General features: G+C 42.4%; 1 protein-coding gene and 1 pseudogene across 2 annotated transcripts in view; one reads left to right on the forward strand and one right to left on the reverse strand.

Moving 5' to 3' along the window:
- The window catches only part of KCND3 (potassium voltage-gated channel subfamily D member 3), a 425,142-nt gene that overhangs the window by 232,009 nt on the left and 165,632 nt on the right, over positions 1–27,501 (forward strand). The window lies entirely within an intron of this gene.
- LOC133388169 (5S ribosomal RNA) lies at positions 16,535–16,643 on the reverse strand (annotated as a pseudogene).

The raw sequence follows: 27,501 nt of genomic DNA on the forward strand, positions 1-27,501 counted from the left end.
CATGTGATCTCAGACAAATGAAACCAGCGGTGGAGGGTCAAATGCCAATGGCAAAATGGGTCTCATCATTTGGAAATATGCATGAAGGTAATCTTGAAGACAATCAAACAGGGAAATATGAAATAACGGATAAGTCAGTCCTAGAGATGTTCCCCGCGTGGCCCCCTGTTAGTGTAGCAGAAATAAAAAGTCTTATTGGGAAGCTTACCCTGGGCAAAGCCCCAGGTTGGGATATGCTACCAGCTGAATTTTTTCATATAGATCTAGCATGGTGGGCGCCAATCTTGGCAACATTATTTACAACAAACAATGCAACTGGAATATTGTCAGCAAGCTGGACTTCTAGCCTTGTAGTCCCAATTTACAAGAAAGGCAATCAGGAGGAACCCCAAAATTATTGCCCAATAAGTTTACTAGATGTCCCTGCTGAAATATATGCACAACACCTTTTAGACAAACTAGAACTTTGGGTAGAAGAACAACATATTTTATACCCAATGCAGGCTGGTTTTCGCAAGGGTTTTAGCACAATTGATCAGTGCTTTGTTGAGAACTATCTTATTCAGAAATATGCTCATAATGCATCAAAGAAACTATATGTTGCATTTGTAGATTTATCATCTGCTTTTGACTCCATAGATAGTGTTTATGGGAGAAATTAGATGCCAGCTCATTAGATAGTCGCCTGTTGTTTGTTATACAACAGCTTTATTCTAACACCCAGGGCCGGTTCCAAAGGGCGACCAGGTGAGGCACTGGCCCAAGGGCCCCGGAGCTACAGGAGCCCTGAGGGGCCCTCCGCTCCCCTTCTGCGATCCGCGGCACCATCCGCGGATCGCAGGGCAGGAGCTTCCGGCTGCCCGCCATTCCCTTGCCCCACCTACCTGTCTCCTGCCTTTTAGCATTGCCCTTAATGAAGATGGCAGCTGTGGCTTCCCTAAGGTACTGAAGCCGCTGCCACCATCTTAGTTGATGGGAGAGATGCATGCGCATAGCACACACGTGTGCCATCCAGAAAGATGGCGGTGGAGGCTTCATCCCCTTAGGGAAACCGCGCCCGCTATCTTCATTAAGGGCAATGGTAAAAGACAGGAGACAGGTGGGGGGGCGCATGCACACATGTGCACACGCCGGGGCTCAGGGCAAGCTGATGCCCAAGGGCCCCAGCATGCCTGGAGCCATCCCTGCTAACACCAATATTAAGATCCGAGCTGGCAGGGCAGGCTCTCTTTCAGACTCAATCCCTTCATCAAGGGGTGTGAAACAAGACTGCATTTTGGCACCACTCCTATTCAACCTTTTGTATAAATGATATTGCACAGGAAATTCTCGACCCTTCTTTTTTCCCGCCTGCTATTGGGAAACAGAAGATCCCAGTTCTGCTTTATGCAGATGATGTGGCCCTCATCTCTTTAACTTGTGTGGGTCTGAGAAGATTGTTTACCAAATTTGGACCTTATTGTAAGCAAGAAGGACTATCTATCAGTCATAATAAGACCAAAGTTGTGGTCTTTGCTAAGAGGCATGAACAGCATAAATGGACTCTGGATGGGCACAGTATAGAATAATGTCACTCATTTAAATACCTAGGGCTCCATTTCTCTGAAAACATCTTGTGGTGTACCCACCTTGAGGCTATTATATCCTCAACCACCCGTTTATAGGGACCTATAAAGAAACTTTATTATACCAAGGGTTATCATTTAGTAGAACCAATGCTAAAAGTTTTTGTGGCCAAGATTGTGTCTCATCTTTTATATGGAGCAGCAATTTGGGGTGAGCATTGCAGAGATGAACTGGATATAATCCAAAACAAGTTGCTGTGCCTGCTGTTGGCCATAGCACATAGTACACCTGATGCATTGTTAAGGAGTAAAGTAGATCTCCCTTCTTTAAAAGCACATATACACAAATCCATTATATTGTATTGGAAAAAGGTGTCAGCGATGCCAGAACACCATTTAGCAAAAATCTGTTTTTTAGAACTACAGAATCAAGACGGTAGGGTACAATCCTGCAGACGCCTGATGCTGAGTTACTCAATTTCCTCAGCTGTGACAAAGCTTTTTATTTGTTTTTCCAAAAAATTGGAAAAATTAAAAAAGAATGGATTATGAAATATTTTCTTTTAGAATGATGAATAAAATGTTTAGGAAAAGGTGTTCATATATTTACTCTGCCAAAATGATTTCTAAAAACTATGTAACAGGAAGATTTTTAAGCAAGACTGTCAGATCATTACAGTTCCTGTACATTGAGGACAAGAAAGTCCCGAGTTGCACGCTGAGAGTACAACTCTCAAATGGCAGAGCAATATACAGTTCTGCCTCTAGGAGGCACTGCCATTGACACAAGAGAAGGAAGAAGGATTCAGTGTCTTCTTTGCTTTTGGGCTTCCTCATGTTACTAGGACTCAAGGACTGGGAGTGGGAGAAAGTACAGAGTAACACAAAGAAGGAGAAACTGGCAGTGACAGAGAAAATAATCTCTCCCTCCACGCCATATTTTTAATAGGTTTTTTTAAAAAACAAATAGTCCCACCCTACCTCAAATAGCTTTGGAGATAGATCCAGGGTGGGGCAGGTGGTTCCGTCTTTGGGATAGGGTGGATTGTCCCTCCCAGGGCACACAGATTGGGGCCACGGGGTGGATGGGGAGGGCTGTGCACAGCCCTAGTATTCACTAGGTCTTGGTTTCCTGTCCCCTCTTTTTCTGAGCTCTCTCTATGGAAATAAGTGCTTTGTGTTGGCTTGACACTGGAGGACTAGAGGAGACATAATGTTTTTCAGAATACATAATGATTTTCTTTGTATTACTTTTTTGCTTGTGTGTTTGCCACGTTGGGCTCCTTTGGGAGGAACAGTGGATATAAATTTAATTAATAAATTAGTAGATAAATATAATGTCGATGGTTTCTTCTGTTCTAATTGTTCTTACCTGCCCCTCATAGCGTGGCAAAACCAAAGAGATGCTAGATTCCTTATAGTTCAGCAACTTGTAGGTCAATTTATCACAAAAATTTAAAAAGTAAATTTAGTTTATAATTATTGTCTGAATAAACTGTACTTTTAATATACCAAACATGATGATTTAATGTGAAAACAAAATTGTACATAATAAATGTTATGCTCCTAAAATAACAACGTGATTTTCAATCTGTAAAGGGTGCTAAAAATTAAGTATTGCGTGTTTTTCTATTTTTCCCAAAATTTGCAGGGGGCATGGTTCGAACCCCCTACCCAGAAAAAAAAAATTTTTTTCCATGGCTTCAAAATTTCTGGAAATTTTATATCACTGTTTATCCTGCATGCTAATAATGGACTTCAGCATGCATTTATAATATTATTACATTATTTTTTTCCAGTTAATAATTCAGCAAGGCTTATTTTATGCAAGGCAACAATGGAGCATTTTCATGTATGTATCTAATGCCCATGGCTGGCTTAAAGGAGAATGAGGTTCCCATCAAAGAGCAGGGCTGGCACCAGGCATGACTGGGCCCTTTGGCACCAGCCTGCCCCAGGCACCATACTCCTCAACACCCCCTCCCAATGCAGGTGGTGTGGGCTTAAATAGGCCTGCTGCCCTACCTATCCCCACGTTGTAACCTCCCACGTTACTGTGTCAACCCCTTAGACCACATCTGCCACCATGTTGGGTGATGGTAGGAATGTGCGCACAATGTGCTAGCATGGCAACACAGTAGATGGAGCGGGCAGGCCTATTTAAGCCCATGCCACCTGTATCGTGTGTGTGTGTGTGTTGCTGGCTCCCACAACCTGATGCTGCTGCACCCTCCTAGCCTAAGGTGGGGGCCTTCAGGTGCCCTCAGCAAGGGCCTGATCTGGCCACACACTGGCACTGGGCCTGTCAAAGGGCAACTTAATGTCATTTATTTAGCTTACTATTTCTGCAGTTGAGATGTGCGCGTGGATTTTCTTTCTTAAGCACAAAAATGTCTTGAGCCATTTCTGCTTTTGATCTCTCAAGCACAATGCAAGAAGAACCCATCTCTCCCTAGCAGAAGAGGAGAAGCTCTGGCACAGGGACATTGCCAGAAAGCATGACGGTAGGCAAGGCACCTGGAAATATGGCATGGCCTAGATATACAGTCTGTTTTAACAGAAGCTGTGAAGAAGCACACATTTGTTTTCCTTTTTGTCTGATTCATTTTCTGGCATGTTGACAACAATATGCTTTAGTGCACAGAACATGAGCCTTCCCTCTACTTTTCAGCAACAGAGATGGTCCACTATGCTCATGTCTCATTGAGCACAATTTGATAGAGACCCGGATGTGATTATGAGTGGTCTCCTATATGACAGTTGAGTAATCAACTCACTACTACTACTGTTACTACTACTATCACATTTATATCCTACCTTTCCTCCAAGGAGCTAAATGTGGTGTAGATGATTCTCCCCCTCCCCATTGTATCTTCACAACAACCCTGTGAAGTAAGTTAGCCTGAGAGGCAGTGACTAGCCCAAGGTCACCCAGTGAGTTTCATGGCTGAGTGGGAATTTGAATCCTGGTTTCCCAGGTCATAGTCCAACAATCTAACTGCTACACCACCCTGACTGTCCAGTAAGAAATGAACAGCTTTGAGATAACTGACTTCCATCCTGGTTCACATTACATGGGGTCCAGGGAGAGCTACTGCCCAGCAAAGTAAATATATCTTGACTTATTTTCCAGAACCAATATATAATAGGAAGTTGCCCCACATACTCCCTAAACCCTTCTCTTAACAGAAATTTACCCATCCAGGGCACCAATAGTAGCAGCACTGTGGCTATGGGAAGAGGAAAGGAGAATGGTCGGATTTCTTCTTTCTTTTCCTCCCCTGTGTGCTCGTGTATTTTAATCTGAGCCCGAGAGAAGAACTCGGCTACCTTGACACTCAGCTGTTCTCTGATGTGAACATTAAGAGAGTCTGAAGCTTCCTTCCAGGTCTGAGTCCAGTGAGTTTCACTGGCATGCCCAGTGCTTTTTATTTTTCTTTGTTTGCTTGCTTAAAGAGGTACTGGTAATCATATCTTGATAAAAATGCCATGGGTGCCAGCCCAGCACACAATGCCTTCCCTGGGCAGCAAAAAAAGAAGTGACAGTACATTGTACTGGTGAGTATTGTCACAAAAAAAGCTCTAGGCATGCCTATTATTATCTGTGATTTCCACATTTATTGTGCTGCACAATTCAGCAACTTGCTAATGTTTTGATAGCTTTTATACTTTTAAACATGCTTCTCATACAACTGAATAGAATACAAGTGCATCTTTTTTTTAAAAAAAAGCATCTTAATATTTACTCATTTTTGCAGCTGTGGTTCACAGGGCAAGTGCCAAGTTAGATTAGTTGTCCCATTTGTTTTAGTGGAAGTAATTGAATAAACTAAGTACTACACCTAACTTGTGTCTCAGATGCACTTGCCATTCCCTCGCCTTTAATATTATTTTCTTTAAAAGGTGTCACCTCCACTAACCAATGTATATGCTTTGCTGGCTTCTTCACTCAGGAAAATTTCTCTGAGGACTTATTGCCTTGCTTTCTCTCAATTCAGTGGTGATTTTGGAACATTGGCATTTATACCTAATTGAATTTACATCAATACCCATTTTCCTAGCTCCAAGCAGCCTGCAAACTTTGTTCATCTAATGCTCATGGAAAAACTGCATGCTTGGGAAATAGGAGCAAACAGGAGCGCATCTGTCAGAACTGCCTTAATGTTAACTGGGGAACATGATTCAGCTTGCTACCACCTCACCCACCTTTGCCATCTATGGAAGTTCAGTGGGTGGGCTTTAAAAATAAATAGAATGTATTGCACGTATTCCTGGATTTAAATGAAATCAGTGGAAATAATATGCAGGAGCTAAAACGACAGAAGTAAGAGTGTTTAGTGCAACACTATTGCAACATCCATGCCCTCTTTTCATATGCCCCAAGCATCATTCATATAAAGAAACAACAGTGAACACAAATAGACTCTCTCTAGGACAGGGATGGGAAATCTGTGACCCTCTAGATACTGTTGGACTACAACTCACATCAGCCTTGGTCATTGACCATAATGGCTAGAGCTGATGGGAGTTGCCCAACAAGATCTGGTGGGCCACAGGTTCACCATCCTTGTTCTGGAATGTCAGTTTGGGCTTGGAAGCAACTGCCTGTCAGTTCCTACTACTGCATCAGAGAGATGGTTCAAGACCAGCTATTTTAACCCTAATGCATGCACATAATCTTTTTCTTTGACTTCCCATGTGTGACTGCCACTGTAGTAAGACATCTTCACGTAAAAGTGATAAGGCAGCATACGTAACGTGCCTTAATGCCATCACCATCTTGGATGTGTCTGCCATGCATGAATGGCATGCCCAGTGGTCACATTCAGTATGGTAACAACCATCACAAGTTTAGCTGCCTCTGTCTTAGATGTGTCTGCTGGCACGAGAGGGTATCAGGGTGATATAGTCAAAGTATCTCTGTCTCTCTTCACTGTCAAGTCCAATGCTTACGTGCTGAGGAGAGGGGCAATGAAAAAATATGCAAGGGAGGAAGAAAGACTATAGAACTTTACAGGAGACTGAAGGATCAGATCAATGTTATGCGGACATAAATAAAAAATGGGAAGCCCTTATGGCCTGCAGGGATGTACAGAGACTCAGTTATATTTTATTAACAACAACCAAACAGAACAGAGTAGACAAGGAAGGAAATTCCCCAGATAGCGATGCAAGTCCCTTGCTCTTTGCTACACAGTTTTCAAACTCTAAATTCAGATGCATGTGTTTTACCAAATACCTGTACTCTGCATGGTTTTTAACCCGTCACTTGTAGATGTTTCTTCTTCCAACCTCCATGCTCCCGGTGGCATTACTTTCCCATTCTCTGCCAAGAATAAAAGGGCTCCTACTGGAAGAAAGGGAAGGATATAAATCTAATAAATAAATAAGTACAGTTACGGTGGAATGCAGTGGACTGTTCTCCAGCTTGTTCTCAAGCTATTGGGGAGGGGAGGCAGGCTGTTGGGCAATGGACCATAGCTCAGTGGTGGATCACACGCTTTGCATGCATAGGGCCCCAGGATGAATCCTGGCATCTCCAGTTAGGGTTGGAAAAGAACTACTTTCTGATATGCTGGAAAGCAGCTGCCCGTCATGTTACACGTGTATGTTTGAATCCCCACATACATGTATACTCACAGGAAACTCAAACACCACCCCTCAGAGTGTAGTTGAACCTTTAGCTAGAATTAAACTCAAACGTCACCTTTTGTGTGTGTGAATTCACCCTTAACTCCAATAAAGCATACAAAGAGTAAAACAACGATTGGTTTATTGGAAGAGGAAACAGGAAAAATATAGCATTTTACAATTACAATTAATACAAGCAGCGATTAACCTGGGCTCCTGCTGGGAGGAAGGGTGGGATATAAATCTAATACTAAATAAACAAACCTGTACCCAGTCATTCATTCCATAACGTTATAGACAGCATAAAACAGAGACCCTAAGCCTAAGTGCATTCAAAGTTGCACCAAGACATACAGAGAGAGAAAGAAAAGAAAGAAGCTCAAGAGTTGCGGGTAGATAAACCTTTCCTGAAGGAAATCAGGGCACAAGGTCAGGCTAAAGGATTATGTGCTTGGTGGGATCCAGGCTCTCCCTTTCTCCTCCTGCATATTACCAGATGGCCAAGTTTATAATTCTTATCCCTTTCCTTACTTAGGAGTGTCCCAAGCTGCATGAGATGGTATTAGAGAGCATTGTGTAGAATGAGGAAGTCGTTGGAGCCTGAGAGGTGATACTGGCTCCCCAATATTATTATGTTTAAATATACTTTGAACCTTTATTGGACTGAATGTAAATTGGGAGGGGTAATTTACGACATGACAAAATTTCCTGTGACATGATTGTTCTGCCCACCGGAGTTAAAACTTTACTTGCAGTCTCGAGGAATACAATTGTGTTAATTAACTCAAACTTTTATTTTATGTGAGTTTCACTGACTCTAATGTAGGCATAAACCATTGTCTAGTAAAAGGGATTACTCCTGAGCATACCTGGAGTTTAAACCTTTCCGTATGAGTAATTAATCATGTTGGTACACGTCTTCCTGAGATTAGTAAACCAGTCCTGACCATCTTGTGCCTTGGGGTCAAATGCAGGGCCTATATTACAGAGGTCACTCAAATTATAGATTCTTATGCTCTGATCCATTGATATGAACCTGAGAATAAAACTCTCATTTTATGCATACCTTCTTACAGTCATTGTAGTCCAGCTTTCACCGACCTAGTGCACTCCAGATGTTTTGGACCATAACTTCTATCAGCCCCAGCTAGCGCAGCTACACAGCCTGGGGCTGGGAATTGAAACCTAGAACTTCTTGAGGGCATCAGGATGGTGAAGGCCCCTAGCAGACCAACGTCTTAAGGCAGCTTCCTATGTATAATACATTTATGATTACTCTGAACTGGAAGCAACTCTAGAAAGCACCAATCTGCTAAGCCAGAATGTTTAGAAAAAAGGATTTGTAGGGCACTGTGCCTTACCCAATTTGTGTGGTTCTGAAGCAGTACGGTGATCTGCTCCATGCAGATCTGTTCCAATCTCTTCTGCATGCAAGAAATTGCCATATTGTATCCTGCTCAATCTAGCTTGAGAATTAGCACCATACAAATTGGGTGAGGCACTCAATCAATGAAGCAGAAGCACTTTGATGAGGAAATATTGTTTTATAACCATGAACAGAAAGTTCCTATGAGGGTCAGTTCCTGGCTCAGATGATGGCAGCTGGAAATCACGAAGTCATCATGAGATGAAGACTGAAAGATGAAGGTGAGAAGGATGGATGATACCTATATAAAGACATGCAGCCTACTGTGAAGGTGTCCATTCCCTAACTCATTCATCATGCGGCATGTGTTCCTGCTAGAGGAGACATATAATAGATAGAGGTTCTGTTAGGAATGCCAGCTACTTTGCTGTCCCAGAGATTTCCTGAGTGCTCTGATAAGTAGGTTTTGGAGATGGTGCTGATTTCAGAAATGCAAACAACAGAAAAGGGAACAAATGCCTACTTCCACGTGCCAGTATGGATGCAGGCAGAGGCTTCTTAGAGACTCTTAAAGACTTACAAGGTTCTGGAATGTTGAAAGTTTTGGGAGCTGCCTTTGCTGTGAGAGTTTTACTGTACTGATTGATTTTACTGATTTATTTCTGGTGTTGTTTGGTTCTGTGCTGCACTGGCATTTTCACTTTATTTTCTTACATTTATATCTCACCTTCTTCTGCCATTGAACCCAAGGTAGGATACATGTGATTCTTTGGAGACCAAACGTAGCTATGGTGATACCATATATATAATGTGAGTCTGCATGTCTATTTGTCTATGGCATCTCTGGCCTACATGCCATAGACACACTTTTTTCTTATATATCTCTGAGTTAACTTTAAATTTTCCTTGTGGTTTTCACCTTTAGCTAATTGCACCACAGTTTTGAGAAACATGCAATGATAATAATAATTATTATTATTTATTGCGGCCAATGGCCAATACAGTATCAACATACAATTAAAATGCAATGTCAAAAATTACTTACAGGTAATCTCCAAAAAAAGGAGATTCACATATCTCAAAAGCAGGCAGAAATGAATCTAAGACCCCTTAATACAATAGGCAGTGATAGATTCCAATTTGCATAAGATGACATGTGCATACAGAATGAAGTCTTCTAAAACCAAACCAAGGAACAGTAACATTTAATAGTCGCCTCTGCCTTAAGCGAATCATTTACTCTGCTGCAGAATAATAAGTTTAGTATAGAATATTCTATTCTATAAATATATTATTCTGCATATATCTTGCATAGATTATTGGGTCACTTTGAGAAGCAATCCATTCACATGTTCAAACAAAGACAACACAACACAACATTTTTAAACCATCAAACACTGATAATAAAGAATTAGAATTTGCCATGTTTAGCAAACCTGTAGCTTAAAGTAAGATGGGAGAGATCTTTAAAATATGAGCCATACTTTTAGATGAGTTTGCCGAGCGCTGAAAAATATATATTTTTAATTAGGCTACTGTGAAATGCTGTAGTATCTTGTATTGTGCTATGCTTGTGGAAATGCCTCACTAGGAACAGTGTGTGCATTAGGGAGGAACTGGGGCAAGATGCACATACGCACAGGAGAGAGAAAGTGGAGGCTGGTCCATTAGAGCACATGGGGCACTGCCCCATCAACTTCAGCCCATCTTCATCTGCCTGCATTCTTACAACCAATCAGGGGTGTTTTTGCCTGTCAATGACTCTAGCTCCACCTATAGTTGGGTTCTCTGCCTTCTGCCTTACCACTCCCAATGTGCACCAGCCACCACTGGAGAGAGAGCTAGAGAAAGGCACAAGAAATAGGAACAGGTGAAATGGTAGAGTGTGAGAGAGAAATGGCCATGAAAGGAAGTGATGGGTGAGAAGGTTGTGGGTAGAAGAGAGCAACTAGAGAAAGAGATCCCCCATCCACACACATACACACTGAGTGGACATTTAGATTGTGTGTAGAAAGAAACTTATGGGTATTAGACTTTGCCAGTCAAAATGTTTCCTTAGACCACAAGATACTATATTACTAGAAGAATACCAAATCTACTGATGAAAGTTAAAGAGGGAAGCACAAAAGGAGGACTACAGCTGAACATCAAGAAGACTAAAGTAATGACAACAGAAGATTTATGTAACTTTACAATGACATTGAACTTGTCAAGGATTATCAATACCTTGGCACAGTCCTTAACCAAAATGTAGACAATAGTCAAGAAATCAGAAGAAGGTTAGGACTGGGGAGGGCAGCTATGAGAGAACTAGAGAAGGTCCTCAAATGCAAAGATGCATCACTGAACAGCAAAGTCAGGATCATTCAGACCATGGTATTCCCGATCTCTATGTATGGATGTGAAAGTTGGACAGTGAAAAAAGCGGATAAGAGAAAGATCAAGTCATTTGAAATGTGGTGTTGGAGGAGAGCTTTGTGCATACCATGGACTGTGAAAAAGACCAATAATTGGGTGTTAGAACAAATTAAACCAGAACTATTACTAGAAGCTAAAATGATGAAACTGAGATTATCATACTTTGGACACATCATGAGAAGACATGATTCACTAGAAAAGACAATAATGCTGGGAAAAACAGAAAGGAGTAGAAAAAGAGGAAGACCAAACAAGAGATGGATTGATTCCATAAAGGAAGCCACAGACCTGAACTTATAAGATCTGAACAGGGTGGCTCATGACAGATGCTCTTGGAGGTCACTGATTCATAGGGTCGCCATAAGTTGTAATCGACTTGAAGGCACATAACAACAACAACAACTGATGTTATTCTTTAATGAAATGTTGAAACAGCAGTCAGAAAAGAATGACACCTTTGTTATCCCAAAAGATAACAGTCCTCTTTGCAAATGGACGTATAGACATATGCAGTTCCACAAGCATTCTATAGCTACATTTGATGACCATTATGGGGCGATTTAAATGTGGCAACAGCCAGATGAAGGCTGCTGAAAAGCATTTACCTTTGTGAAGTGTTCCACACAGCCAGGGCTATGCTTAAAAGGCTTTGGGGGCATTGCACTCAATGTTTGCATGTTGGAAATGTACATGTGGTGTGATGATCTTCAGGAAATAAAAACTAAAGTAACTTTGTAAAGTCTCCTGTCAACTGGAGCAGTGGGGTGGTAGTGACTAGTTGCTGACAACTGTGATCTTGACTTGGAGAGTTGTGGCAAAATTACTAGGAATTAGTGTGGCACTATTGTACTTGGGAAAGCTTATCTGCAAAAGTGGACTAAATATGCCAAAATCATCAGGTCTTTGTACAAATCTGTGGTGTCACCACATTTGGAATGCACTATTATGTACAGTTCTGATTGCCGCAGTTCAAAAAGGGTATTGTAGAATTGGGAAAGGTTCAGAAAAGGGCAACTATAATGATAAAGGGGCTAATGCAACTCCAAATGAGAAGAGATTGAAGCAGTTGGGTCCCTTTGGTTTTGAAAGAGTAAGGAGGGGACTTGGTGGAGATTTATAAAATTATGAATGGTATGGAGGAAGTGAATAGAGAGACAATTTTCTTCCTCTCTCATAATACTAGAACCAAGGATCATCCAATGAAACTTAATGTTGGGAGATTCAGGACAGACAAAAATAAGAACTTATTCACACAATGAATGGAATGCACTGCCACACAAGATGGTGATTGCTGCCAACCTAAACAGCTTTCAAGCAGGGATTAGACAAATTAATGGAGAATACAGCTATGAATGGCTTCTACTCATGATGACTATATGCTCCTTCCAGGATCAGAGCCAGCATGCGTCTTACTTCTCAGTTGCTAGAGCAGGAAAGGGCTACTGCCCTCAAGTCATGCTTCCCATCAACATCAGTGGAAACGAGATGCTGGACTAGACAGGCCCTCGTTCTGATCCAGCAGGGCTCTTCTTATCGTCTTAATGGATTTGGGATGTATTACAGTTGAGAAAGCATCCATAATCTGAGGTTTGAAAGTCAATATGAGTTGATCTCTGAATAAAATACCTGTAGCATGGAACTATAACTGTCCTTTTCATGAAACCACTGGGCCTGAAAATCAGAGTGCAGGTTCAAGTGCGTTTGGCAAATTTAAACAAAATCTAAGCTTTTGAAATAGTGACTGTCAAATGCTTCATGAATATAAATCAGTTGTTTAAAATTACCTCACCGAAAGCTGGCCCTTTTATTTCTTTGTCAGTGCTGTGCATCTAAAACCACTCAGAGTCAAGCTAACTCATTTCCTTATCCACAGGACCAGATAGGAATCTAGGTCTGGAACAGAGGTGGAGAGGATCCAGTCTTTATGAATATTAAATACACTTCCAATTCAGCAAGCTCGAGTACTCATCGTCTGCTTAAATTGGGTCTATGAGGTGTTTAAGTCACTGCTGAGGAAAAGACTTTAATCCACAAGGCATCTATTGAGCTATTGCACTATTTTGCTGTGTGAACAGCAGGACTTCTACATAGTATTGCAGAGGCAAGGAGCATGCATGACGCATAAACCCAACAGCATGCCCAGCCCCGGCAAGGATGAACATGGGAGCATGGAGGAAGTAGGTAAGGGTACAGTCTAGAGGAGACAGAGAGAGCAAAAGACTAATTTGCAGGCATGGTATCCACTAAAGTCAAGAGAGTATAAGGAATCAAGAGGGTCAGAGATGGCTCTTTTAGGAATCTGGACAAATCCCAGCGAGAAGCTAACATGTTCCAGCAAGTACAGGGAACTAATGGAATCCTTCCAAAGTTACTGAGCCTGATTAGTAGGGAGATTTGGACCATTTATCTCAGCAGACTAACCCAATCTGACATTCCCAAACTTCAATGAGTATACACAACTCCCATTAGAGTACTCCAGAAACTCCCATTAGAGTACTCCAGATTGTGCAATGTGGTTTCAGTGCACACAAATATTTTACATTTTAAAAAAGCATACAAAATGTGGATTTTTGGTGGAAATGCATTGAAAATAATTGAAGGTTTGTATTTTATGTAAAAGGTGGATATTTTCACATTAAAATGTACACAAAATTGCATAAATTTAAATGTGTTGTCATGCATTCTTTAAAGGAATCTCCATAAAATAAGATGGGATGGACCTATGAATGAATGCCAGTGAAACTAAAGCCCTATCTGCACTATATATCTAAAGCACTATTATACTACTTTAAAAAGTCATGACTTCCCCCAAAGAATCCTGGGAACTGTAGTTTGTTAAGGCTGCTGAGAATTGATATAGGGGGACCCCTATTCACCTCACAGAGCTACAATTCTTAGAGTGGTTTAATATTTAATCCTTCTCCTAGGGAATTCTGGGAATTGTAGCTCTGTGAGGAGAACAGTGGTCTCCTAACAACTTTCAGCACCCTTAACAAACTATATTTCCCAGGATTGTTAGGGGGCAGGGGAAGCCATGGCTGTTTAAAGTGATACAATACTGATTTAAATGTATAGTGCAGATGGAACAAGATGGAATCCGGCTGCTCAATCCATCCCTACTTGCTGGCAGGGCTGTGGAGTCAGAGTCGTGGAGTCGGAGTCGGAAGCAATTTTGGGTGGAGTAGGAGTCGGTAGAAATGTACCGACTCCGACTTCAAAATAAATTTTGATTGATAAATTTTTTTAAAATATAAATTCAAAATGTCAAAGAAGCTTCCCATGAAGTCAGCTGTAGTTGAGCATTTCACCATAGCTCAAGACGGAAAACATTTTGTGTGTCAGTGTATGACACAGGACCCAGATGAAGACAAATGCTGTGATGCCAAGATCAGCGCATATTCAGGCAGCAATAAAAATGCTCCTATGAGAGCTTCCAATTTAAAAAGACATTTACAGCCCTTTCCAGGGCTGTGGAGTTGGAAGCAATTTTGGGTGGAGTCGGAGTCGGAGAGTAGAAAAATAGAGGAGTCGGAGTCGAAGGTTTGGCGTACCGACTCCACAGCCCTGCTTGCTGGGCATGCTGCTTGTAGTGGTGAGCAGATTTGGTATGTGAGGCCATTGGGAGCAAGGATGATGGTTCCTCTGTGGAGTCCAGCTCAGGGGCAGCAATCCCTAGGAGTCACTTTTTTACATCTGTGTACTTTGGGCAAAAACAGATCCCCAGTCTGTCAGTGGGATAACTTTTGCTAAAAATGCCCCTCAAGTGCAGTACCTTTTCTCAACGGAGTGAATGGCAACCATCCATTTATATGGGAGGACGTTATGAACTCATGGACACCACATAGTTGAGGGTCAATCTCTCACCCTCCTTGACAAACCAATATCTGGAATAAGGCAGGCGTTGCCTCCCAGTGGTTTTGCCAATTTTAATCTATTTACTTAATACAATATAAGTCAATAGTCCCTTGATGGCATATATGTGGGTTGAAATCAGACATGGTGGTGGTGGTTAAAAAAAGACCTCTTCCATTGTCTGTGGGGGGGGGGCATCACCACCACCCTTGTATCCAAGATTGCAGCCTTTTTACTTTGACCCAAAGGGCAAAACAGGAGCCACTGACAACCAAGCCCAATCCGATCTGCATAGCCTCACCCATTCATCTTCATAACACTAACTTAGCAGGAAGAACCATAGCTCAGTAATAGAGAGGGTCATGTGTTTTTTTTACCCAGTGTAGACAATCCTGTGCAATCTCTGGTTTCTGTAGTTAGTAAGCTCAGGTAATAGGTGATGGGAAAGATGAGAGCACCTGTCACTTGGAATAAGCAATAATGGCCCAGATGGACAGATATTCTGATCTGGTATAAGGTAGTGTCCTGTGTTCTTGGTCACATTAGAAGATGACAAAGAGACAGTACTGAGAATGGAGAATAATAGCCTGTGAGAAGTCTGTATAGGCAGGATGGAGAACACGTGGTCCTCCAGATGTTGGGGTTGTAGTCCAAAAACATCTGGAGGACCACATGTTCTCCATCCTTGCTGTACAGACTTCTCATAGAGCATACTAGTTGGACTACAACTCCTTTCATCGCTGACTATTGGTCATCCTGCCTGGGGGTGCTGGGAGTTGGAGTGCAGCAGCATGTGGAGATGTACACACTGCCCACGGTTAGTGTTCAGTAGAGGATGAAGTGGTCTGACAACAATGGACAGAGTCTAGGAGAAGGTGATAGAGAAGAACAAAAATGCCTGGAGCCGACATAAGGACAAGTGGGATAATATCTCATTCTCTTCTCTCAAAAACTTTCTGCCTGTGAACATTTTCTTGGTAGCTTAGTAGAGTGCTTTATGAAATGTGGAATCAGTCAGAGGAGAGCCAAAGTGCTGCATGAGCCTAATGCAAGAGTACAGCACTCTCTGAGCCGCACCATTTCAATCTGAGTGCCTTGCCTTGCATCATCACCGACTGCTGTGTTCTGGCTTGTATTTCATTTCATGCACATTGATAGTTCGCTCAGCTGGTTCTAAACTGTCATAGTAATGTGTCCCATTTTTCCATTAAGGCATAAGATATTTCCTTCCTAGGAGCTAAGATGGGACCTGGGAAAATGATCTATAAATTCAAAAACATACAATATGCTATTGACTTCATGTGTGTGTCAGTCAATTCCTTATTTGCTGAAACAAAAGGTCATGGCACAGAGAATACAAACAAAAAAGGAAAAATACAAGAAAATAAACTAAGAGTGAGGTTTGGTATAAGAAATCCAGAGTGTAAATCCAAGACCGTAAATAATGATTTTGTTAAATCATATTTGTATTAGATTAAAAATATCTATATCTATATATAGAAATATACAGCAAAACAGGAGAAAGGGAGGGAAGGGGAGGGAAAGGAACACAAGGGGGATAGGTACATAACTTAAGAAATTGTTGTTATGTGCCTTGAAGTCAATTACGAATCATGGTGACCCTATGAATCTTTTTTTGATATATTCAGAGGATTTTCATGGTAAGAGGTATTCAGAGGTGGTTTCCCATTGCCTTCCTCGAAGCCTACGGCACCCAGTATTCCCAGGCGGTCTTCCATCCAAGTACTAACCAGGCCTGACCTTGCTTAGCTTCCAAGATCAGGCGTGTTCAGGGCAGCATGACTGTAGGCAATTTAAGAAATAGGGGAGAATAAATGTCAGTTTACTTTAAAAAGCAAAACGTTATAAGAGACGGTGTGGTCTGAATGCACATTAAGGCTAAAACTAAGCAGGACTGGGTTTGGTTTGTATCTGGATGGGAGACTGTATGGTCTTGAGTTCTGTGATGAAAGGTGGGATGTAACAGTAAGGGGGTTGAGAAAGAAGAAGAAGAAAATTAAAAAAACTTAGCATCATTTTTGCTACAAATAAGCAAACATGGCTCAGTGGCAGAGCACATACTTTTGGACTATGAGGTTTGTTGCATCTTCAGCTAAAGAATTTCAGGAATCAGGGCTGGGAAATACATCTTCCTGAAACCCAGGAGAGCCACCATCAGCCCAAAAAGAACACTGGGTTAGACAGAGCAAACATCTGGCTCAATATAAGGCACATTCATTTTAGAATCGTAGCATACTAGAGTTGGAAGGGGCCTATAAGACCATTGAGTCCAACCCCCTGCTCAATGCAGGAATCCAAATTAAAGCATTCCCGAGAGATGGCTGTCCAGCTGCCTCTTGAATGCCTCCAGTGATGGAGAATCCACCACCTCCCTAGGTAATTGGTTCCATTGTTGTACTGCTCTAACAGTTAGGAAGTTTTTCCTGATGTTCAGTCGTGATCTTGCTTCCTGCAACTTCAGCCCATTATTCCATGTTCTGTATTCTGGGACAACCAAGAAGAGTTCCTGGCCCTCCTTTATGTAGCAACCTTTCAGGTACTCAAAGAGTGCTATCATATCAACCTTTCAAGTACTTGAAAAGCGCTATCATATTTCCCCTCTATCTTCTCTTTAAAGCTAAACATGCCCAGTTCTTTCAGTCTCTCCTCATAGGGCTTTATTTCTAGTCCCCCAATCATTCTTGTTGCCCTCCTCTGAACCTGTTCCAGTTTGTCTGCATTCTTCTTAAAGTGCGTTGTCCAAAACTGGATGTAGTACTTAAGATGACCTAACCAATGCCGAATAGAGGGGAACCTTTATTTGGAGGTAACTATGATAGCTCTATACCAGCTAACTGTCGTGACATATCAATACCACCCAGCAAATAAATGGTCCTGTTTAATTTTTTAATCTGCACAAACAGTTTTAGTGTAGATTATTATTCCTATGGTAAATACATGAGTGGCAATGCAGGTCAAGAATTGTTGAAGCACTGCTAAGGCGTATGTACTGTAAGTGTTCAAGTTTTACAAGCTTTTTCTTCATTCAAAATGGTCTGGTAAAGGGAAACACGGACCTATATTATAAAATAATCAAGCTAAATTATGGCTTTAGGTTGTTTAGCCACAAGCTAGATAAGTTGGAATACTGTCTTAAGATACTATCTTGAAGTCAAATATTTGGGAGGTATTCAACTAAATAAAACCACAAGTGCCAGGATTAGTGTTAGCACAAGGGCTAGTCGATTACAGGACTTCACCCCTCTCCTCCCCCCATGCACACCCTGGACCATCCCCAAATCTGCTCTGGAGGGTGAACCCCCATAAGAGATTTAGGGGACATGTGGGGGGGCAGAGAGGGGGAGAACACTCTGTGGTACAAGGAGAAATCCTTGCGCTGGTGGAATATTTTCCTTAGGATTATGACTTGAATACAACCATTTTATATTTGCAGGTCACTGCCATGTAGCCCAACCTTGTAAGGTGCTTTTAGAGTGTTGTCCTATCGCAGCTATAGGGTATCCTGCTAAGCAACAAAAGGTAATAAGCTGTTCAGCTCTGATAAATGTAATTAAAACACTAGTAACATGTTGGTTGGTTTTTCATTGTTCAGAAGAACAGGAAGATATCAAACTTCCCTTAAAAAGCTGTAGTACAGGAGGGTTGCAGTCATGCCTCATTCATACTTCCCTGCAGTGTCATGCAAAATATTTGCATATCATGTATAACCTGCATCAGAAGCATGAAACAAGGCCCGCATAAATTAAAGGGAAACTGACAACTCAATCAATTTTTATCATACAGTCACAGAGCTGTTATTTTAGTTTATTTATTTAAAATATTTTTAACCCACAAGGTGATACTTGCGTGGCAGGGCACAATAAATGGAATTAAAAGCAAAGAACCTTAGAATATCAGACACAATACCCATGGGAGAAGTCAGCCTCTACCTGGTCCAGTCTTTGCAGCAGGAAAGGGAGCTTGTTCTTATCACCATTAGGAAGACATGGATATCTCCAAGAATCAATTCGGGGAAATTTCTAAAGGGAACACTGGGATGCTGTTGCCTTTGTTAATATTCCCTTTGGGAATGTCAGATATTTCTCGACCCAGGAGACCAAGGCATAATCAAACACAGTTGGTAGTAGACAGACACTGAGCTAGTTGGCCAGTGGCACTGCCTTCTCAGAGGCAGGAGGTGGGGGCAGTAAACATTGTCATCATCGTTGCACTGCATTCCTTGCACTTTCCATGATTACACTGAGGTTGTTCACACGTTACACTGAAGCTGTTCCTTTGCACGTACAGCTGTTAGTGTGAAAGAGTGTACAGTACACTTGTTGATTTCTGCAGCTCAACTGTTGTGTACAAAGGTACACACACTGTACACTCATTGAACATTGCATGTGAATAACTGTACAACTCTACAGTTATACATAGTTTTTACATTCATTCAATGCAATATGTGGACATAATGCAGCCGAAGCTCTGTTCACAGCCGGAGTTTGATTCCAACGGAAGGAGGAAGTCGAATCTCCGGTAAAAGGGGTCGAGGTCCACTCAGTCTTCCATCTATCCATGGTCAGTAAAATGAGTACCCGGCATATGCTGGGGGGTAAAGAAAGGCCGGGGAAGGAACTGGCAATCCCACCCCATATATACGGTCTGCCTAGTAAACGTTGCAAGACGTCACCCTAAGAGTCGGAAACGACTCACACTATAAGTGCAGGGACACCTTTACCTTTTGATCATACAGGTTGCAAGAGAGACATTGGCTTGCCTATATGAAATTAAAGCTCAGTATTGAAGGCCTGTCCTGTTTTATGTCTCACATGTTGGCTTAAGGAAATCTGTCACTCTTGGCTTGAACTAATGCTAAATTAACACTGTGAAAGATCACTTGGATGCCTCAAATATTCTGTCACCTGCCATAGCTCCTCTATAACTCAATTGTCTTCTAATGAACATGATTTTTTAAAAAAGACAATATCTATGCTTATTCGGAATCCCAGTCAAACAGATGGCATAGGAGAATAATGGCCATAAGAAATGGACTTTGAGGAAATTTGGATCAATTTCATAGCATGATGTTAACTGACACCTATTTCATTTTTCCCCATCTGGTGAATATTTATGGGGGGGATCATTAATAAGACAGTGCTGCATACTTTCACCATAAATGTTTATGGGTGATGAAGATCTATTGTTATGGCATACTACACCATGGGCAAATTGGCTAAGATTTTTTTTAAAAAAATAGAGGCAGTGAATATTTTAACTCATTAAAAATGAACTCATCCCTCTGCAATTTGTAAATGTGCATATTGTATAAGTGGAGCAATATGTGTTGCTTTATTGCTGTGTGGAGACAAGCATAACTACAATTATTTACCCGCACAGCCTCTTACAGTCATGAGTGTCAGTTCGCTTGACAAAATAGCTTTATCCCTCAAAATAACTCTTTGATGGGTACACTGAAGTGCAGAGGTGCTAAATGGCTTCCGCAAAGGTACAAATCGGCTGCAGAACTAGGAAAAGATTGAACCCAAGAGGTCTTGCCTTCCAAAGACTGACTATAAAACAGTAAGTAGATTGCTCTCCATATGCATCTGAGCAGATGCCTGCCAGGAGGGAATCGTTGACTTACCTTCAGATATGAAGGTCTCGCTAAGCAACTGCCCTGTGACGTTAATGGAACATCTTACGTAAGGTGTGAATTTTTAAGGACAAAACTATCCACAGGAGGAGATTGTAAATAGAGCATAATTCTCCAAGATCTAGACCATTTTAAATTTAACTTGACTCCAAGAACAAAGGGGTTAGCAGAGAGTAATTGCAATTCCAGCATCAACAAGATAAAGGGCTACATTAATGATTTCTTGGATGAAATTTTATGTTGCAAAGCACACGTAAATTAGAGCCTCTCTAGAGAAAAGAGCTCATCACATGGTCCAACTCTTTCTGGGCTTCACCATTTCTAGAAGTGGCTGATGCCCATTGAGGCTGTTCGGGAGGAAGGCAGGGAGGCCAACAGTAGATGGAACCAGAGTTAATAGCAGGAGGAGCCAAAGCCAATCATGGGTAGAACCCACTAACTCAGTCCCCATCCTCCTGAGACCTACAAAGGCAACACTGAGACTATGGAGAAGGAGGCTGACAGCCAGTGCTGTCCCCTTGAGCGGTTGTAAGTAAGAAGGCAGGCAGGAGGGGGGCTGGTTGAGAGCAGACTGAGCATGTTGGGATGGTACCACATTTTCCCTAAAAGGCCAGCTTCCACTGACTACTTCAGACTGAATGTTCCTTGCTGAATAGAAATTCCTTTTGCAAAGAACATCAGATGGCCGGGGAAAGGGTTTTAGCCTAGCTTTCTCCCAAACATGCTAATTTTCTATGGGAATCCACCCCCACCCTCTGAAGCATATTCAGCCTTTCAATCCCCCATTTTAAATGGTATAATCCAGGACACATTGTCCCACAGTTTTACTTGTGGGCTTCCCAAAGGCATCTGCTTGACCATTGTGGAAACAGAATGCTGGACTAGATAAGCCTTTCATCTGATCCACCATGGTTCTTCTCATGTTCTTTTATCTCAAAAGTTTCCTTTGAACATATCCCTTTTATGCATAGAAAGCTGCCTTGTACTGAGTTAGATCACTGGCCTATCTAGCTCAGTTTGCTCTGACTAGCAGCAGCTTTCCAGGGTTTCAGAGTCTTTTCCAGCCATACCTGGAGATGCTAGGGATCAAACTTAGGACCTTTTGCATGCAAAGCATGCGCTCTTACCATCGAGCTACAGCCCTTCTCATCCAGCTTATCCTCTCACCATGTTGGATATGTGCTGGCTTTTTTGTATGTTGCCATGCTGTGATTAACAAAAACATCTCTCAGAATTCTATCACCTGTATTTTTGCAGATAAGCAAATTATTCACATAAGAAGAGAGTCCCCTCCCCTTCAGAAACTCATTAATAGTCTGATTCTCTAAGTGCCTAGGGCACACCAGCTGCTAGACCAATGCAATGTCACAAACTATGTCACACTTGCATTGCAGTAAGATTACAATAGCACAAGGACAGGTGCACCTGCACAAAGGTGTAGCAAGTTAGCATAAGAAAATATAAGATCTAACCCTGCTGGATCAGACCAAAGGCTCATCTAGTCCAGCATCCTTCTTTCCAAAGTAACCAACCAAATACCTATAGGAAGCCCACAAATAGAATGTGAGGGCAATAGCACTTTCCTGCTTGTGATCCCCAGCAAACAGTATTCAGAGGAATTAAAACTGGAGGATAAGTGAGCCTCCAACACTTCATAGATGCAAAATAGGGATACTCTTGCAAGTTGGTGTCAGGGTAAAGCCAGAGGAATGAACCCCCACAGGCATGGCCTGCTGGACAGCAGTGGGCTGGGGAGGGGCCTGACTGGCACACCATGAGACATACACAAGAGACAGGAAAAATTCACTCCCTTCAGCACTTTGACAATACAAATACTAGATCCAAAACATTAAACATTATAAAAAAATAAATATAAACAATAAAGTAGCACTAAAAACATCATAAAAAGTTAAGAGCAGCAGAGAGAAAGTGTTTGTTGCATGCTTCTTTGAATAAAAAAGTTCTTACCACGAACCAAGTTTCAGGCCTGATTTTGGCACGGAAACAGCTTTGGTCACCTGTATGGTAACCTCTGCCGGGAGACAGACAGGGGGAGTGTGACTCTGTTGATTCTCCTTCATCTCTCAGCAGCTTTCGATACCATCGACCGTGGTATCCTTCTGGGAAGACTGGCTGAGTTGGGAGTGGGAGGGACTGCATTGCAGTGGTTCCGCTCCTACTTGGCAGCTCGCCTCCAGAAGGTGGTGCTTGGAGAACATTGCTTGGCACCCTGGACTCTCCAGTATGGGGTTCCGCAGGGGTCAGTTCTGTCCCCCATGCTGTTCAACATCTACATGAAACCATTGGGTGTGGTTGTTAGGAAACATTTTATTTCCAGGCCCCAAGAGTTGTTCAGAAATGTTAAATTAGAGCCAGAGCTAGTACTGCAATGAATGATGGAACTAAGAGAGGGTGGGGAACATAACACTCTAAGTTTCATTTCTTCTCTCGTGAGAGATAACACCCAGAGGCGCCTCTCAGGCTGTAGCATCTTGGAAAAGAGATAAAGTGTATCCCCTCTGGATTGTTGTTATTTCTCTTGCCTTGTTTCACTTTACACATCCTGTGCATTGTAGCAAACTCAGCACAAAGGAAGAAGTGTTCCCCAAATACTTTCCTACAATTGTATCCATAGATTTACGTCATACTGCTGAGTGGATAACTTTTACAGGCATACTAGCCCTATCTTTATCTTTTACTGGTGTCGATCTAACTCTCTTCCTCGCCTTCCGTAGTTCTTATCTCACATTAAGTTTTCTTAGATTGACAAGTGTATAACTTCTTTATCACTTCCTCGCTTTGAATTATGAGAAAATGTAACAAGGATAAGAAGATGCGCTTGCTTTATCTCTGTAATACTGTATTCCCTGTCTGTTATGATTTTAGTAATATTATATCTTGTTTTACTTATGAAACCTATATAATGATGCTTCAATTAATAAATCGTGCTCTCTTCCCTGTCAGACTGCTGTCTGTACAGTTTAGAGACCCCTCTTGATCAAGCAGTATTGTGTGTCTACTTTATGTTTGGTGTCTGGCTGAGCCACTGAGACAGGTAAATTAAATTGCCAAGCTTGCACTCCTATCCAGGGCTGAGGGGTGCGTTAGCTCGCCCCTTCAGAGGAAAGGGGGGCACTTAGATTCAGACCCAACATGGTCATCTGGAGCTTTGGAGTGCATTGCCATCAGTATGCTGATGACACACAGCTCTATTTCTCCTTTTCATCTTCTTCAGGTGAGGCTGTCAATGTCCTGAACCAGTGCCTGGCTGCGACAATGGACTGGATGAGGGCTAATAAACTGAGGCTCAATCCAGACAAGGCTGAGATGCTGCTAGTGGGTGGTTCTTCTGACCGGATGGTGAATGTCCGACCTGTCCTGGATGGGGTTGCACTCCCCCTGAAGGAGCAGTTTCGTAATTTGGGGGTTCTCCTAGAACCATCTCTGTCACTTGAGGCTCAGGTAGCCTCGGTGGCACGGAGTGCCTTCTACCAACTTTGGTTGGTGGCCCAGCTACACCCCTATCTGGACAGGGATAATAACCTGGCTTCAGTTGTCCATGCTCTGGTAACCTCCAAGTTAGATTACTGCAATGTGCTCTACATGAGGCTTTCTTTGAAGAAGGTTTGGAAAGTGCAGCTTGTGCAAAATGCAGCAGCCAGATTGGTAACAGGGACCAGACAGTTCGAACATATAAAACCGATTCTGGCCCGCTTGCATTGGCTGCTTGTATGTTTCCGAGCTTGATTGAAGGTGCTGGTTTTAACCTGTAAAGCCTTACACGGCTTATGACCAAAATACCTGATAGAACGCCTCTCCCGATACGAACCCACCCATACACTACACTCAACATCCAAGGCCCTCCTCCAGGTGGCTACTCAGAGGGAAGCTGGGAGTGTGGCAACAAGGGAGAGGGCCTTCTCAGTGGTGGCCCCCAAATTATGAAATGATTTCTGTGACGAGGTGTGTCTGGCGCCAACACTGTTATCTTTTCGGCACCAGGTCAAGACTTTCCTCTTCTCCCAGGCATTTTAGCATGTGTTTTTAAATTGCTTTTTAAAATGTGTTTTTAAATTTGTATATTTGTTTTTAATGTTTTTAATTGTTGTAGACCGCCCAGAGAGCTTCGACTATGGGGCGGTATACAAATGAAATAAATAAATAAATAATCCAAAAAAAGATAGTGATCCTCATGGATTTTCTCTAGGAGAGTGTTTCACAGATGTGGCACCACAACCCGGAAGATCCTGTGCCACATCTGAGAGGTGCCAACCATCTCTCTAGTGGGAACAGGCCAGAGTATTCATTGTATGTATTTTATTTATCCATAAAAATAGGTATATTTCATAAAAAATATCAAAGCAGCATACAACATACACACACTCTCTCTCACACACACATACAATAAAAACCACATAAAAACAACCAGAATCACAGATCACTGGCTAGCTGTAAAGGGAGGGGGGAAGTTCTGTAACTGTGTGCAGCTTTTTTTCTTTCCCTTAACTGTCTTAACTATGTTAAGTCTGGCAATACAGAAAGATTTTCAGCAATCATTTAAAAGTTAATACTGAGGGTGCCCTCCAATCTCTGTTGGAAGAACATTGCTCAAGATCGGGGCAATGACAGTGAAGGCTTGATTTTATGTTGACATCAGATGAGCCTCTCCAATTTAGGGGACAACCATAGATGCTCCTGCAGATCATCTTAGTGATCAGCCTGGTGTATAAGGATTCAGGCAGTCCCTAAGGTACCCTGAGCCCAAGTTGTTTAGGGCTTTATAAATTAATACAAGAGCCTTGAACCTGGCTTAGTAGCAGACAGTGCCTGTATTTTAACAATGATGTCACATATCAGCTACCTGTTCCCATTAGCAGTCTAGACTCCACATTCTGTAGCTTCCAGACCAGGCCCAAGGGCAGCTCCTCATAGAGCACATTGCAGTAATCCAGTCTCGAGATTACCAATACATAAACAACAGTGGTCAGGCTGTCCCTGTCCAGGAATGGCCATAGCTGGCAAACCAGAAGAAGCTGGTAGAAGGCACTCTTATCCACAGAGGACTTTGGAACCTCTAGTGACAAAGATGTATTCAGGAGCACCCCTAAGCTATGTAGCTGCTCCTTCAGATGGAGTTTAATTCTGTCCAGAACAGAAAAGTTGCCTGCCTCTCAGGCACAAGCAGGACCCGAGAACAGTGTTAAAGTTTGTTCATAACTTCATATGCATGAAGTCCTTAAGGTAACTTGAGGTACTTCTAGATGGGGGCTTAATATCACAAATGGGTCATTGGCAACATTAAAAAAAAACACCTTATATTTCTTCCACAAAGGGTAAATATGGATTAAAGGGGGGGGGAGGAATAAGGCTGGTACTCTGATGACAGCAATGACATGTGAACCCTGCAAAAAACTTGCATGCATGAGGAACCCCAATTGCCCCCACACCCAAAAAGAAGACTCATGAGCCAGAACTTGGATTAGATGTTAGATTTATTAAAATATAACATAAGGAAGAATGATATAAAACCAATTAACCAAATCAGAAACTATGGGCAGGTGAGGAATCCCACTAATTCTGGTAGGGAAACATCCCACCAGCACCCTGGGCATGTACTATAGCAAATCGCAGTGACTCCCCAGCCAAGGATGTGGAATAACTCACACAGTCCTTGCTAGGTGAGCCTTGGGTGTGGATACCTCACGCCCACTGTGGCCCCACTGTATTCACGTTCACCCCAATGTGCCTGACAGTCCACAAGGGACACCTCTCCAGTTCCCCCACACACCCGAAGGCCTGAGAGATCCCTTAAGGGTGCCCTTACCCAATAATGCCTCAGTATACCTAATTATTTCCCCCCACGTTCCTCACCTGCCCATACACAATGTCATAACCGGCAAGCAACCATGCCACTCCCTGAAGCCAATCAAATTAAACCCAGCAGTATGAAATAGGCAAGCCAAGAAGGGCCCAACAAGGAGGCCCAACCAAAAAATTCCTGCTTGGCCCCTTGACAGACAACCAGTATAACATATAGGGAGGGAGGGAGAGAGGGAGGGAGGGTGCAAGAAAACATGAGGAGGAGGCTACAGAGGTAGAGCAACCCCCTTTTAGCACCCCATACCTCTCCTTTACCCCTCCCTATCGGGAGCAACCTTCCTGAATCATCTTTCCAACAAGGAGGGGTGAGGGCAAACCCGCCCCCACTTAACAGCAGGAATGTTATCCCACATAAACACCCATCTGGAAGCATCCCAAATCCTATTAAGGTGTTTAAAGTTACCAGCACTTTACACTGAGCCCAGAAATGAAAAGGTAACCAGTGTAGTTGATGCAAGACTGGAGCACTGTTTTCTGATAGCCACATGCCAGCCATCATTCCAGTGGTGGCATGTCATACCAATTACAGTTTCTGAACTGTCTTCAAAGTCAGCCCCACCAAAAGACTATTGCAGTAGTTGATTTTGGATGTAACCAGGGCCAGATCCACTTTCCCTTGATAAGGCCACAACTGATGGGCTAGATGAAGCTGTTAGAAGGCATTCCTAGCAGTTGACACCATCTGAATATCCAGGACAGCAAAGTTTCTTCTCTGAAGTTCCTGCCCATTTTATTGCTTACTGTTCATCGTGGCTGGATAATTCATGATCAATTGCCCCATAGTTGTCCCTTGCATAGCCTCTTATAATTGCCTGTCTTCTTGTGGTTGTGCTTGTTCATGATTTTCCTCCACAGTCACTGAAAGACTAACTCCACATAGCAGTTGCACCAGTTCTGATCACTCTGTCAGTCCGCACTCTGTAAAAGCAGCCAGTTTTCTGTCAATGGTCCCAGCCCTCTCTGCGAAAAAAGAGGTGCTGCACTTCAGGGGAGGTTAATTGGTTCTCCATGCTCTCATAAACAGTGGCAGAAAGGAAACAGTTTTCTTCCAAGACATGATATTCATCTAAGGTATGAGAGGCACATATTCGAACAGCCTGCATGCCCATGGATAAAAGCAAAGCCATAGGGCA

Source organism: Rhineura floridana, chromosome 6 (genome assembly GCF_030035675.1).
Source record: "Rhineura floridana isolate rRhiFlo1 chromosome 6, rRhiFlo1.hap2, whole genome shotgun sequence".
Classification (NCBI taxonomy): Eukaryota; Metazoa; Chordata; class Lepidosauria; order Squamata; family Rhineuridae; genus Rhineura; species Rhineura floridana.